At 40.8% G+C, this 13664-nt stretch overlaps 1 protein-coding gene across 1 annotated transcript in view; it reads right to left on the reverse strand.

Moving 5' to 3' along the window:
• The window catches only part of CEMIP2 (cell migration inducing hyaluronidase 2), a 132649-nt gene that overhangs the window by 118831 nt on the left and 154 nt on the right, over positions 1 to 13664 (reverse strand). The window lies entirely within an intron of this gene.

The raw sequence follows: 13664 nt of genomic DNA on the forward strand, positions 1-13664 counted from the left end.
GCAAAAATGATCTATTAGACTCCATTCCCCGAAACTGTCTCCTGAATGACTTAAAGTAGGGCTAAGGAAACAGAATGCATATTTTTAATTGATTCTTGTCTTTCTTTGAGGTGAGCTCCAAGTTGTCTGATAAATTTTTAAATTTCCAAAGAGTTAGTTGCATTCAGAGTGGCTCCAAAAAGGATGTTCTATATTGGGATGTCACAGGCATCACTGCTATAAATCATCACAAACAAAACTGCTGCTTCGACTAATTGGGGGCTATATGTAAAGCTGACCTCTTAGTCCTCATCTGCCTTCTCCTTCTTCACTTTATTGGATATCAGTTCTCAGAATTAGGGATATGAATCTGATCTATCCCCCTATTAATAATTCAGATGTTAGGTCACAGAAGGATCACAGGATTTCAGAGCTGGCAGCTGGAACTCGGAGTTCTTGTATGCATTTCCCAAGGTCACACATCTTAGTGCAGTGGTTCTCAGGCTGTGCTATGTAAAAGAATCATCTGAAGCACTAGTTAACACAGACTGCTGGGTCCTGTTCTCAGAGATTCGTGATTCAGTATGTTTGCATGGGGTAGGGCCTGAGAATCTGCATTTCTGGCAAATTTTTAGGTGTTATTGATGCTTCTGGTCCAGGTCACAGTTTGAGAACCACTGTCTCAGTTAATTGAAGGACAAGGTATAGAGGCCAACCCTTAAGCAATCCAGTACTTCCTCCAAGGTGACTCTCCTATAGGATATAGATTTTATGCTACAGTTATGGAAACCAAAGTTTCTTCGCCTCCTGAAAGGGGAGAATTGCATCAGAGGTAGAGCTTAAAAGCATGAGCTTTGGAATCAGACAGACCTGGGTAAGGGATCAACTATTCCACAGTTTAGCTTTGTGATTTTGGGCAAGTTACTTAGCTTATCTGAGTTTCTGTTTCTTCTTCTGTAAATTAGGAATATTAGTTCTTCTAACAATTTGAGACTTCTAAACAATCCAAAAACTATTTGACATAGAGTTGAAGGACTATAAGCCATTAATAAAGCATCTAGTTTAATTTCTTCATATTCTAAATGGGGAAACAGAGGTCCAGAGAAAATAAGTGTCTTAACTAAGATCTCATAGCATATGGCAAGTGAGGACCAGGATCCTGACCTTTTAATGAATGTGTTTTATTTTGTTTTAATCCTTCACATTCAGTCAATATTTCCAAACCAAACACTTCAAAACTAAACATTTTAATAATGGATGTCCATTCGTATGACAAGATAGAGACCTGTGACAAACACTTTAGAGAGCCATATTAGCCAAGTTTTGTGATTTATCTACTTTTCAAAAATACCTTTTTTTTGGTATGAGGTTACACATTACACTTACACAATGGGACATATTATATAGGAAGATAATAAAGAATTTATTCTGCTCACATTTAACAACTAAAAGAAAATTTATAGTAAGTCTCCAAAATTGATTTTACTGACAGTAGAATTTCAGAAAAGAAACTTCCTTTTGGTGTGATGTGGTTTTGCAAAAGGGGTGTGGCTATTTACAAAATTCTTGTCTTTGCTATTAGAATTGAAAAAGGAGAGTTTTGCTGATGGGAAATCAATTTCTACATCAAGGAGATAAAAGGTTTAAGTGTATTAAGAAAACCATAGTAAACATTTAAAAGAAAAAAAGCAACTCAAAGGACATTACACACTCAAGCTGTACTTGTTTGGGATGTATAAAAATTAGAGTGTTTGAGGGCTAGCTAAAACTCTTCATCCAGCAGACATTAAGCCTGGGTGCAGTGGTGTTGAGAGATTTGCTGAATTGAGTAAATGGCTTTGGCAAAGAGGAAGATGAAACTCAGGTCACTGCCTTTGGCACAGTGACTAGCTCATCATCATTTTCATTTTTGAAAATACTAATATTTTCTAAAATATTAGTTAATATTTTGGTGAAGCCAAGAAATAAAGGGTCAGTATTGTACATTAAGAAACCAGGGTAAGCTTTGGTGCTCTCTTATTTGTCTTGATGTGAACCAAGTGTTTACATCTAAACCACTACTTGGTTTATAGTAAGACAAAGACCAATAGATTTTATAAAGCTTATGTGACCCAAGGAATTTTAAGCTCTTACTCTAAGAAGAGATATATCCACTAAGTGTCCACTAACTGTTTGGTTAAGTAGACAAAGAATGAGCCTCTTCTCACAACTCTTTAGTTGCCTGTTTCAACCTTCAGTATCTGGATTTAATCTGTAATACGGTACAGCCATTCCAAGACAGCAGGGATATTCAGTTACCTTGGAAGCATACACTGATGTGTCACAGGACCAGTAGGGGTAAGGCAGAAGGCTTTGTTCACAGCTAAGGGACAAGGGATTGCGCCTACCAGAAAGTTTAGCTTATCTGCCCAGCACCTGCTAATTAACAACCCTCACTAATGGGAATGTGCAGGCCCTGGGAGATAATGGGAAAATCCCTCTAAAAAGCCAATATGACCCTTGCCAAAATTTGCAATGCGCCCTACCTCAGATGATTTGGAGCTCATTTTAATGGGCCTGAAAACCTGAAAATAAATGAATTTGAAGTGATGATATAAATTATTTATGAATATAAATTGAATATTCAAGTATAATGAGTTTATGGAAGACAAGAGAGTATTTCTTTTGAGATGCTGCAATACTGCTATTGTTAGATTCAGAGCCCAGCTGATTGCTTATAGGGAAGCTTTGTGCAAATTTGAAAAAGGCACCCCCTCTGAGTGATGCAGCACTGTGGGTACATGATTTGGCAAGAGGAGCCTGGGCTGGATCTTAGCTTCCTTTTGTCCCATTGCCTGAGTGCCTTTGTGCAATGCACAAACTGCCTTCCTTAAGTGGCAGCCCCAATTGCTATTTGAACTGTGTGCCAACAGCAAGGATTTCAAGGCTTGAAGTGCTCGTGTTGGTTGTTAGAGAGTACATTTGAAATATATAAAAGTTATGGTTCCTTCTCCTGCCCAAACACAGAATTTATCTGCAGAGACGAAGTGTCAGTTAAGTTGTAACATGCCACAAAATCAGGTGGAGGCTTCATGATTGACAACAGAGATCTTGCCTTGGCAGCTACGTTCCCTGAAGAAGCACCGCTAATGGGCCTCATTTCCCAAGCCAGAGGCAAACAACTCAACACCTGGGAAATTTAGATTTCTGGCACCAGAACTGTCTCGTTGCCACCTGCTGCACTGACACTGGAGGGGGAAAACTGTTGTGTTGGGTGTGAAGCTAAAATCTTTTTGATCTACCCAGATGTACTAGAAGTTAGGGACAGTAGGTATTAGCAATAAAAGTATATGGACTCGAGTGTTCATTTTCCTTCTTGGGACTGTTGCCTTATGGTGCCATGGCAATGCAAGTGGAACCACAGGACTCCAATATTGAGTTTCTAGTTCCAGGACAAAATGGAGTAAACACACATCATCTTGTTCCTCTGGCTAAGGACAGCTAAAGGCCCTAGACATTGTATACAGAACAAATCTATGAAGATTCTAAAATATAGAGCCAAAGAGGTAGACCTACTGTGGATCTCCAGACCCAAGGAAGGATATGGGGATGCGAGTTTTCTCCTTGCCTCCTTGGGTTCTAGGGAAGCAGGCTGACTGGAAAAGCCAGTAGGTACACAGACAAAAAAGCCTCAAGAAAAATCGGTTCTCTCTAGCTACCTGACAAGGAAAGGGGTAGCCTAGCAGAACAGAAAGCTTTTAGACAATGATTGTTCTACTCCAGCCAAATGCTACAGAAAAAGTGTGAGTGAAGAGCCTAGACTTATGTCCTTGCCCAGCTATAACAAGGCATTCTTCTTCCTCTCCCTCCTAGGTAGTGTTAAAAAGGCCCAGTGGGGAGTTGGGACTTTGATTCCCACTGTACAGGAGTGAGACTACCACTAAACTCTGCCCTAGATTGTGAGTAAAGACCACGTGGGGAGCCAGGGCTTCCATCCCCACCCACTGGTTGAAGTGCCCCTCCCTGTCAAGGTGGTATCAGAGAGGGCTGAGTGGGAAACCAGGACTTTTATCACATTCCAGCCATAACTAGGGTTCTCAGCCCCTTGTAGTATCAGCAGAGGCTTAGTAGAGAGTCTGAATTCCTATTCTCACCCAGCAATAATGAGGTTCCCTTCTCCTTCCCAGGGTTCAATGAAGGCCAAGTGGGGAATTTGGACTTCCATGCCACCTGACAGTAATACAAGAAGGTATTACCATCCTTCCTCCACTGATGTGGTGTCATAGAAGACCTGCTAAAACAGCAGATTTAAGTATCATCCAGAATCTCATAACATAATAGCAAAAAATGTCCAAGATACAATTGAAAATCACTCATATCAGGAACCAGGAAACTCTTAACTTAAATGAGAACAGATAATCAATTGACATCAATACCAAGATTATGTTGATGCTAGAATTTTCTGACAAGGATTTTAAAGCAGCCATCATAAAAAAAAATGCTTCAACAAGCAATTACAAACACATTTGAAACTAGTGGAAAAGAATCAAAAAACCTTAGCAAAGAAATAGAAGATATAAAGAAGAACAAAACGGAAATTTTAGACCTGAAAAATGCAAGAATCAAAATAAAAATTCAATCAGTGGGATCAACATAGAATGGAGAGATTAGAGGGTCAATGAACTTGAGAGAACAGAAGTTATCTAATATGAACAACAGAAAGAAAACAGACAGGAAGGAAAAACAGAACCTTAGGAACCTGTGGAACTATAACAAAAGGTACAATATTCATGTCATTAGAATCCCAGAAGGAGAGAAGAAAAAGGGCAGGACAAAAAGTATTCAAAGCAATAATTGCAAAAATTCCCCACATTTGGCAAAAGACAGAAATGTGCAAATTTAAGAAACTGAGTGAACCCCAAACAGGAGACTATTGTATTGAGCTCTGTCATTAGAAAGAGCCCTAAAAGTCAATTATACAATCAGGTGAGTCACAGTTGGAAAAAAGGAAGAAAAAAAAAAAAAAAGCTAAGATCATTACTTTGTAGCATCACTATCATATCATTTGGTTTAGTAAGTGTAAAAATACTTGAAGATTGATGGCTTAGTTTCAAAGAAGTTTACCTCTGCTAAGCAAATACACAGTAACATAATTCATTCAACCAGTGAACCACTGAAATTGTTTTAGGGGTTGATTTTTGAGGAGAGACCATGTTTCATAAGCTGCCAGTATGACTTTTTTCTTTACAACTATCGCTTTTAAAATGTTTTCCATCCTCTAAATTTGTTGGGAGCAAAATTAGGATGTGAGTATTCAAAAATAAATTCATTGTTATTTATTTAATGTACTATTTAGTACAGACATACCTTGTTTTTATTATGCTTCACAGATACTGCAGTTTTTCACAAAGGGAAGGTTTGTGGCAACCCTCAGGGTATATGCAAAAGACCTTCAGCATGGGTTCAATTGGTTTCTCCACTTGTTCACAAAAGAGGTTAATCTAGGAGATTTTGGTCCCTCCCAAGACAGTGAGACCTGAATCTGCTAATGTCTGTGGTAAACAGTTTGATTTGAATTTGATGTTGGTTTCTGGCATCGTCTTCAGAATTTCTTCATTCTCAGAGGCTGTGTTTTAAAATGCTAAGTCTTGGCCATGGCTAATGGCATTTGAATTTAAAATATGATGTAATCCAATGTCATATTGGACATGACAGTGACAGGAGAATGTCCTTGCATGCCCTCTTCATGCATGTATTCACCAACCCAACTGGAGGATGGCAATAGGAGAAAATGTATTCTCTTGGCTCTGTTCCTACCACAAGCTTCTTAAAACATACTTTTTGAGAGGCCCAAATTTCAGTCAGTTAATTTAAATAAGCAAACCTGGCTAGCCCTGCACCACCAACACAGCTGAGTCAGAGCAGGCTGGACTCTGTTTAACCTCATGATGAATCAACAAATCAAGTTATTTCCTGATACAAGAGATTTCACTTTTCATCATGAGATAATAAACGTGGATTATTTGGTGGTTACTGTTTATTTTTATTTTCCAAGTTAAAATGATGTAACAACTTGGTAAAATTATCTATTGTTGACTTAGGAGAGAAGATTTTAAATGGGATTCAAATGAAGAGAAAGAGGAAAGTAAAGGAAGAAAGGGAGAGATAAGGGGTAAAATTAAAAATAAGACACATGTTTTTTTCTTGTGTTTCAAGAGGAATGTGAAAAGAAAACAGCTATGGAGAATAATATAGAAGTTAAGTCAAAATTTCTTCAACAGAAATTTAGTGCCTTTAGCAGCAAAAATACGTTTACTTTTTATTCTGATTATAAAGCATCAATGACGGGGGTAGAGTATAGCCTTGCTACTAAGATATCCTTGTCAGATTTCCTCTGATGGCCCCAAATGTTCAAAAAAGTCTCTCTGAAAAGGAACTCTCCTACAATGCAGGTGGGAATGTAAATTGGTGTAGCCACTATGGAGAACAGTAAGGGGTTTCCTTAAAAAACTAAAAATAGACTTACCATATGATCCAACAATCCTATTCCTGGGTATATATCTGGAGAAAACTCATAATTCGAAAAGATACATGCACCTCAATATTCACAGCAGCACTATTTACAATAGCCAAGACATGGAAGCAACCTAAATGTTCATTGACAGATGACTGGATAAAGATGAGTGTGTGTGTGTGTGTGTGTGTGTGGCACGCGCACGCACACACACACACAATGGAATACTACTCAGCCATAAAAAGAATGAAATAATGCCACTTGTAGTAATATGGATGGACTTAGAGATTATCATACTAAGTGAAGTTAAATCTGACAGACAAATATCATATGATATTTCTTATATATGGAGTTTTTTTTAATGACACAAATGAACTTATTTACAAATCAAAAATAGACTCACAGACATAAAAAACAAACTATGGTTACCAAAGGGAAAAGTGGTTAGGGGGGATAAATTCGGAGTTTGGGATTAATATATACACACTACTAAATGTAAAATAGATAAACAACAGGACATACTGTATGGCACAGGGAACTATATTAAATATCTTGTAATAACATACAATGGAAAAGAATCTGAAAAAGAATGAATATATATATTTATATATACACATACATAATTGAATCACTTTGCTGCACACCCAAAACTGACATAACACTATAAATTGACTATACCAAATTAAAAAAAAAAAAGTCTCTCTGACCTGGATGGATGAAATTTAAATGTTCCCAAGTTCTCTGTGAACACCTCAGTCACTGTTCTTTGCTTGGCCTTGTAGACTTACGCTCTATGCATACGTAGAATAATATTCAACCAAGGAACCAAGGGAACACTTGTGAAAATGTCTAGGGCTCTTTCCTTGTGCAGCTTGCTCCCCTATACTGTTCTGCCCTGCAAATTCCAGCCACCTTATCCTCATCAAACTAGATTTTTGTCTCCTCATCCTGCTGAAATTAGCATGCTTCATTCGAGTTTCTTCTCCCTTTGTTGTGGTTTAAAAATTGCCTCCAGGCAGGGTTGCTGGATTTAACAAACAAAAACCCAGTATTACATTTTTATACATATTTATACTAAAAAATGATTCATTATGTATCTGAAATTCAAATTTAACAAGTCATTCCACATTTTTTCTGGCAACCTTACTTTCATGCAGAAACCTAGGAAAACTGGGGGCTCATTTCAATTGTTTCTCTCAGGGATCACAATCTTGAGTACACTTGGGGTCCCAATGTCTGAAAACAGTTGTTTCACATATGTTGTCCAGTTTTCTAGCTGTTTACAATGAGAGGGCGAGTTTGTACCCTCTACTCCTTCTTGGCTAGAAATGGAGGTTCATGGTGCATCTTTAAAGCAAGCAAGCAAGCAAATAGGACAGCTGCCCTACCTGGAATTGTTCAGGGGAAGCATTAAGAAACAGTAAATAAATGCGTCACTTCTACCCATCCTGGACTATGCTACGTAGAGTGGCTTATGTGAGAAAGAGTTCAGTTATAATTCAGAGCATCTTCCTTTCATTCAAGGTTCCAATTTGGAATCCCCATGTCTTTTCTGCTTTATGCTCCCATAGAGACCATAAATTTAAATTTACCTCAGTCTTAGCTGTTCCAGACCATGTCAACCTATCTCTTTGGGATGGCACAAGGGCCCTAGAAGGTGAATTCTGGGACACTCCATATTGTTAGAAAAACCATTTCACATCTACCTTCAAAAGTAGTGAATACTATGCAGCCATCTTCACATGAAAGTTCATTTTATTTACATAAGTTACAATTAATTTCATTTCTTGGGAAACTCAAAGAGGCAGTGTTCATCAAGCAATAGTTATACAGTACAGTAGAAAGAACCTGTGCCTTGTGAGGGTGAGAGGGCAACTAATACTTATTGAGTATCTATTATATGCCAAGTGTTTCATAGTCTGTGGTGTGCTGGAGCCAGCCTGTGCCAGCTCATATGGACTTGTGAGAGGCAATTGTTAAACTCTCAGGAATCTTGCCAGCCATTTTTTTAAACTGTTGGAATCTTGAAATTGACAAGAGGAGGAATATTTATACCATGAAAATCATCAAATAAATGCTACAAATCCTGGCTCCTCCATCAACTCCAAGAGCTGATTTTGTTAAGCATTTACCAGCACATCACTGTAATCACATTTTTCATTTTATCTTATCCTCTGAACAACCCTGCAAGGTATTTATTAGAATGTGAAGTTTGAAGATGGGAAGAAGACTCGGATTATGTAAGTAATATTACCCAATTTTCCCAGAGGATAAGTACAAAACCAATTCTGTGTAACTCCATGTCCTTTCTGCTTACAGCTCCCACACCTCTAAGCCAGGAGATTTAAACAGAGCTGTTGCCTTAACACTAACTGACTCTATGATCTTGGACGGATACCTGACCTCTCTGGATCACCATTTGTTCATCTGTAAAACTGGGAGCATGGACCTAATTCACATCCAAGGTCTCTTTTGGATGTGATTGTGTCTGTTTTCTACTGATTCTACCTCTGCCCAACTGTGGCAGAAACACTTAAGAACAAACTCCTAACAAGTGGCTACTAGAAAAAAAAAGTTTGTACCACTAGGGAATTCCTGAGACTTAAAGCTATGATACTACCAGATTTTCGTTGTTCAAATGTCTACTATTAAGGAGATGTAATAGAGAAAATGTGTGTAGCAAGTTCACTTATTGAAAATTTTATAGGGCAAAATAACCTACTGTAAAAGTACCTGCCTTGTTTCTCATAATTTTTGATTATTATCAACCAGTATCACCAGCAAAGCCCATTAACAATTCACGGGAAATAAAAATAGCATCTGCGTAATAAAAGCCTAAACTTTTTCTTTCCATTGTGCTTAGTCTAGTGGCACTTGGTCTTGGGTACTGTGTGCAGAAGCCTCGCACCCAGCACTTCAGGCCAGAGTTCCTAGTGCGAAATGGCTGCACCCAACAACTCAGTTCAGCAGGCCATGTGCAGAAATGCTGCACCCGTTCCCCTTCCCCACTGACAAGAACCCTGTAAAGCAGCCTCACCAACAGCCTGGGTAGAACACGTGCTCCAGTGTGCAAGCCTGAGCCTCTCCATTCTTTGATCAAAGAATAAAGCTTTACTTTGCTTCTGAACCTAACTTGGTCTCATTTTATTGGCTCAAACAACATCAGGCAGAAGGACCCTTATTGAAGACCAACCCAGGTGGATCAGTAACAAAATTCTGGTGAACACAAAAGGACAGACCATGGCCCTTCTGCCTGCACCCACTCACCAGACTCTGGGCTCACCCTGGCTCCAGCAGGAGGACACCAGAAACTCTGGAAAGTTCAGGTGAGAATGATTAACTCTGACCTTTGAGTACACTGTGACAGAGGAGAATGGTGGCAGCCTTCAGCTGAACTCAGAGCAATTCTGCCCAGCAACCTGATGACCTGGTGTGGTCTGCATACAGCATAGCCCCCAGAGTCAGACGATAATGTTAATTGCTGAGGACAAACCTCCCTGGACAGAGCAAGTCAACGTCCCAGGAAAAAAACCCCAAGGTCTGGGCTAGGGACAGGCAGGGCAAGCTTTAAGAGCTAGTTACCTGATAGTCTATCTAAAACCCAGACATTCATAGCCTAATAGAAAACAGTACCCTTGAGGGGTGTGGGTATAGCTCAATGGTAGAGTGCATGATCAGCATGCACAAGATCCTGGGTTCAATCCCCAGTACTTCCATTAAAAAAAGAAAGGAAGAAAGGAAGAAAGAAAACATTACCCTCTCCATCAGAGGCCTTGTTGGGCATTGCCCCTGTTACACAGGACTTAATTGACCAGGGCCTTTTCTTAGACCACGCCAATCAGCCTGCAATACCCTCATTTTCCTAGTAAAGAAACCCAATGGGGAATATTGGATTCGGAATGGTACAGGACCTCAGGGCAGTCAATGAAGCCACTGAGGATATACATCCCAGTAGTCCCTAATCCCTAAACCTGTTGGTCACTCTACCGTCCACTAGGACCTGGCATTCTGTATTAGATTTAAAAGATGGCTTCTTCTGTATTCCATTAGCCCCAGAGTCACAAGAAATTTTTGCTTTTGTAGGGCAGGACTCAAACACACATCAAAAACAATACTGCTGGACAGTTCTGCCCCAAGGGTTTAAAAATTTCCCCACCTCCCCCACCATCTTTGGGGAAACTTTAACCAAAGACCTAAAAGATCTACATCTGGAGGAGAGCACTCTCCTCCAGTATGTAGACGATATGCTAATCACCAGTCCTACTAAGGAGGCCTCTGACAAAAATACTGTAACCACCCTGAACCACCTAGCTGATAAAGGGTACAGGTGTCCAAAAAAAAAAAAAACCCTCAAATATCACAAACTAGGGTGACCTACTTAGGCTTCATTCTCACAGAAGGTCAGAGAAAGCTACACCAGAAAAGGAGAGGATATATTTGCAGCCTCGCCCCTTCTAAAACTAGAAGACGGTTTAGGGATTTCCTGGGAATAACCAGGTTTTGCTGCATCTGGATCCCTAACTATGGTCTAATAGCAAGGCCTCTATACAAAAAGGTGAAAGGAAAGGATGATGACTCTTTTGAATGGAATTCAGAATGCAAAGTGTCCTTTCAAGAACGGAAAAAGCAGTTACTTTAGGCCCCTACCCTGCCCCCCACCCCCAGATTTAACTAAACCCTTTGACCTTTACATTCATTAGAGCAAAGGAATCGCCCTTGGGGGTATTACCTCAAAATCTAAGACCCCTTACTCAGGTGGCTGCTTATTCTCTAAACAATTAGATCAGACCGCTAATGGATGGCCTCCTTGCCTACAAGCTGTAGCAGTTACATCGGCATTGCAAAATGACGCTGAGAAGTTAATGTTTGGTCAGCCAATCATTATATGGGTTCCACACCAGGTTCAGGCTTTAGTGAGTTCTAAGGGAACAGAATGGAAGGTTGATTCAAGTTCAGGTTATACTTATAGACAATCCAGTGGCTACCATAAAAACCTGTCACATGCTAAATCTTACCACCCTGCTACCCACAGAAATGGGGCCTCTGGAGCATGACTGTATATAAACCATAGACACGATCTATTTCAGTCGCCATGACCAAGGAAGTAAGCCTCTTCCAAATGCTGAAGAGGAATGGTTCACAGACAAGGAGCAGTTCTATGAGACAGGAGGAAAGGCCAGTGGTATATGCAGGGACCTCCTATACCCAAGTCATAGAAGCAAGAAGCCTACCCACAAGGACTTCTGCCCAAAAGATAAAATCAGTAGCCCTCACCCGAGCCTTAGGGGTCAGGACAGGGAAGATCTTAAATATTTGCACAGATTCCTGGTAGGCATATGCCAGCCTGCAGGCACATGGGGCTATTTGGAAAGAAAGAGGTATGTTTACTGCGGAGAACAAACAGGTAAAACGTGGCTTAAGCATACTGAAGTTCTCAGAAGCAGTACAGCTTCCGAAAGTGGCAGTAATTCATTTAGGGGTCACCCAAAGGGGGATGCAGAGGTAAAGGGAAACAAGGTGGATGCAACTGCCAAAATCATGGCCCTAGAACCAGTAACTTGGCAACTACTCCTCCTACCCTGAAGGCCAGATCCATCCAACTATCCCCAAATCTAAACGAAGAAAACACTAGACAAAGCCCCAAAATGGGGCTTCAATAGAGATCCAGGGCTCTGGGAGGTCAGTTAATGAACATGGGAAATACTTCTTTCCCCAAACGGCAGCTTGTCAAGCCATCAGGGAAGTTCATCAAGGAACTTACTATGGGAGGGAAGCCCTATATAATTGGTTAGCTGATGTCCTGGTTATCTCCTGACATCAAAAGTAAAATCAGTCAGATACTTGAGACATGCCCCATCTGCACAATGAACAACCCCAACACCAGACCCCTCAGAGGCCTCCAGAGAAGGCCCACCCAGATCAGAAGGACATATCCTGGAGAAGATCTGCAGACTGATTTCACAGTCATGCTGAGAGTCCCAGGCAATTTCAGCTATTCCTTGGTGCTAGTAGTCATATTTTCTGGGTGAATAGAAGCATTCCCCATTAGAACTTAAATAACAGCTAAAGTAGCTAAGGCATTACTAAAAGAAATAATCCCCAGGTTTGGGCTCCCAGGATGCCTACAAAGCAAAAATGGTTCAGCATTTGTGCCTCAAGTGATGAAAGGAATAACGTGTGTCCTGGGCATAAAATGGACCTTGCACTCAGCCTGGAGACCCCAATCTTTGGGGAAAGTAGAGAGATCCAATTAGACCTTGAAACAGGCCTTGGCCAAGCTATGTCAGAAACTCAGGAAAATTCGATTATGTTGCTCCTGATTGTCCTGCTCTGCAAGTGCTTAACCCCAAGGGATAAACTAAAGTGAAGAGCATTTGAACTCCTGTATGGTAGACCCATCCCCCAAGCCCGAGAAAAAGGATATCTTAATCCCTTTGAAATCCAACAGCTCAAGCATGCCCTCTAGGTAGGAGAAACTATGAAAGCTCTCACTGGGTATGGTGACCAGGTGCTGCCTGCACTCATGAATGACCTGGCCCTGCACCCCTTCTGGCCAGGATACTGGGTAAACCTAAAACCCTGGAAAACTAGCAGCCCACAAGATCAGCTCCCTCTAAGTGGAACGGACCCCACTTGCTGATCCTAACCAGCCATTCTGGCCTCAAGTTGCAGGAGATCACTCAGGGGGCACATCACACTCCACTGAAGGGGGCCCCAAACACTAACATCCTGTGAACCTTGCTGACCTGAAGCTTCTCTTCTGAAAAACAATGTAACTAAGACCAGAGAGATTCAGGCCACGGCAGTGAGCCTCAACATCAGGGCACACTTCCCTGCAGGCAAAAGACCTAGATACCTTCACTTTAGGAAACATTTGACGTGAGACCATTATTCTCCTGCTAATACTTGGGCCATGTGCCTTAAATTGTCTGGTGTTCCTTGTCTCCAGAAAGCAGACAAACGGATGGTCGCTCAGGGATACGAATAGTTAGGGCTAAGGTCTAGGGACAGCCAAACAACTAAAGGTGGCTGGGAGACGTTCTGCTCCTCCTCCAGGGTTATGACAAAGCCCACATTCAGCAGGAGTAATAACGAAAGATGGACCCGTGCCCCTCAAGAATGAGGAGCAAGACAAAAGACAGAGGAGGGATTTGTCACTGGCAGTCCCTTAGCAATTTGCGGGGAATAAAGA

This window comes from Vicugna pacos, chromosome 4 (assembly GCF_048564905.1).
Source record: "Vicugna pacos chromosome 4, VicPac4, whole genome shotgun sequence".
Classification (NCBI taxonomy): domain Eukaryota; kingdom Metazoa; phylum Chordata; class Mammalia; order Artiodactyla; family Camelidae; genus Vicugna; species Vicugna pacos.